The sequence below is a fragment of the Apium graveolens genome, chromosome 5 (assembly GCF_009905375.1).
Source record: "Apium graveolens cultivar Ventura chromosome 5, ASM990537v1, whole genome shotgun sequence".
NCBI lineage: Eukaryota > Viridiplantae > Streptophyta > Magnoliopsida > Apiales > Apiaceae > Apium > Apium graveolens.
Window position 1 is genome coordinate 289,585,279 of NC_133651.1, and position 2,564 is coordinate 289,587,842.

A 2,564-nucleotide genomic window follows, 5' to 3' on the forward strand; every position below is an offset into this window, starting at 1 on the left:
GGGTTTCTAGCGGATTTCTTTAGTTAATTTGTTTTGATGCCTTAGTGTGTGGTGATTGTATGATAACCTAGTTTTGGTTGCGCTTATTCATCTTATGAGCATCGCAAACTTATAAGATAGTGTGTTAATCTTTAATGAAGCGAAAGTGAATTTAAGGGTTTAGAACTTGCCATGCTAGCATAGGTTCATGTATTCATTATGCATGATTCGTAGGTAATTTTAACCATCTTACTTGCCCTATATAATCATGATAAATAACTTATGCATTAAACCGTTACGTTGTCAAATACTATAGACATATAGGGTCTCAATATAATTGGTGTCTATTCAGCTTCTATCTCTTTTATGGATATCTGGTAGTATGGTATCCGCACAACGAAAGTTGGCGTTTATCAGTTTTGTGTTATCTAATTAGTGTCATCACCATTACATGCTAAGGTTAAGAATGAAAAGGCTATTGAATGAAGTATTTAATGAAGTTCGAATCCCATGTTTGTGTCATATATTATTCAATTCTCTTTAACCTCTTAGTTTATGTTCTTTAGTATAATCTCTTAGTCAATCTTAGTTTAACAACCACAATTTGATACTCGTCTTAGCATTGGATAATAACCATACTAGTGTTGCATACATACATTGATTGAAATTAACCTAAAACTATCCCTATGGGAACGAACTAGAATTTATTCTATATTACTTGTGAACGCGTATACTTGTGTGAAATTTAGCGCGTGTTTTAGCGACTAACATGTTTTTGGCGCCATTGTTGGGGATTTCGATGTTAATTTTTAGTTTATGTATTTGTCATCATTGGTCGTTAAAGTTCAGTGACTCGGACATTGTTACTTAATTCCTTGTCGTGTTTCAGGTACTCTAGCGTGCGTGTATGGATACGGGTTCTCGGTCTCGTAAGAGGACATTGGATCAAGCTGAGGAAGAAGTTGTAGTAGAGGATAAAGTTGAGGAAGAGATCTTAGTTGAGAAAGAAGAAGAGGCTCTTGTTGCGATGGGAGAACCAGAAGCAAATCCAAAGGCTTTGATGGACTACTCTCAACCGAAGATCGATGATATTCAGTCTAGCATTATACGGCCATCCATCTAGGCTAATACCTTTGTGATCAAGTCGAGCACGATTCAGATGATATATAACTAAGTTCAGTTTGGGGGTTCTCCGACAGAAGACCCCAACATGCACATCAGAGATTTCATCGAGATCTACGACACTTTCAAGTTCAATGGAGTTTCGGAAGATGCTATTAAGTTGAGGCTTTTCCCATTCTCTCTACGAGATAAAGCTAAGTGCTGGTTACATTCTCTACCACCAGGGTCTATCACCAAATGGGAGGATCTTGCTCAAAAGTTCTTAACCAAATTCTTTCCTATGGCGAAGACTGCAGTAATTAGAAACGTACTTACTCGATTTGCTCAGTAATCTGGAGAATCTTTATGTGAGGCTTGGGATCGATGTAAGGAGATGCTTAGGAAGTCTCATTATCATGGGATGCCTGACTGGATGATCATTAACTTTTTCTATAATGGTTTGGGTGCTACTTCTAGACCCATGCTTGATGCAGCATCAGGAGGAGCCTTGTGGGCTAAAAGCTATGACGAAGCTTATGAATTGATTGAACTGATGGCTGCTAATGAATACCAGAATCCTACTCAGCGACTATCTCAGGGTAAGGTAGCAGAAATTCTGGAGTTGGATGCAGCTACTGCCATAACTGCTCAACTTAAGGCTTTAACGATGGAGGTGGATTCTCTTTCTAATTATGGAGTAAATCAGATCACCAGTGTCTGTGAGCTTTGTGCTGGTGCCCATGAGACTGATCAGTATGCCATTTCTAGTGAATCAGCTCAATTCGTGAGCAACTTTCAGATGTCGCAGCAACCTGTACTAGCCACCTATCATCCTAACAACCGCAATCATCCTAATTTTAGCTGGAGCAATACTCAGAATGCGGTTCAGCAGCCTTATCAGCAGTTTCCAGCAAAGTAGTACAACCCCCCTGGTTTACAGCAACCGTAATATGCACCAAGGCAATAACTCCAGCTGCAACAGTCGAATGAAAAAACTGAATTGGAGGAGTTGAGGCTCATGTTCAAGAGCCAAGTGGTTTCTATCAAGACTTTGGAAAATCAAATTGGGAACATTTCTAATGCCTTGTTAAATCATCAACCTGGTACACTTCCTAATGACATGAAGTACCGGGAAAGAGGGAAGCAAGGGAGCAGGTAAAGGCAATTACATTGAGGTCTGGGAAGGTTGCAAACCCCGAACATTCTCATGGTTCGGATGAAGAAGTTGTGACTGAAGAAGAAGTATAGAAGGACACTGAAGTTGAACCAAGGAAGACTACTGTTGAACACACTCCTCCTCAGGGTAATACAGGGGAGAAACAGATCTATCCTCCACCTCCCTTTCCTAAAAGGCTGCAGAAAAAAAAAGTTGGATAAGCAGTTTGAGAATTTTCTTGAGATGTTCAAGAAACTTCACATCATCATACCTTTCGCTGAAGCTTTTGAACAAATGCCTAGTTATGTGAAGTTTATGAAAGGTATTC

At 39.5% G+C, this 2,564-nt stretch overlaps 1 non-coding gene across 1 annotated transcript; it reads right to left on the reverse strand.

Moving 5' to 3' along the window:
* Window positions 1-1,396: 1,396 nt before the first annotated feature.
* Window positions 1,397-1,503, reverse strand: LOC141662785 (small nucleolar RNA R71). Its single transcript, XR_012550878.1, has one exon. It is a non-coding gene; the product is annotated as a small nucleolar RNA R71 (small nucleolar RNA).
* Between the last annotated feature and the right edge of the window lie 1,061 nt (window positions 1,504-2,564).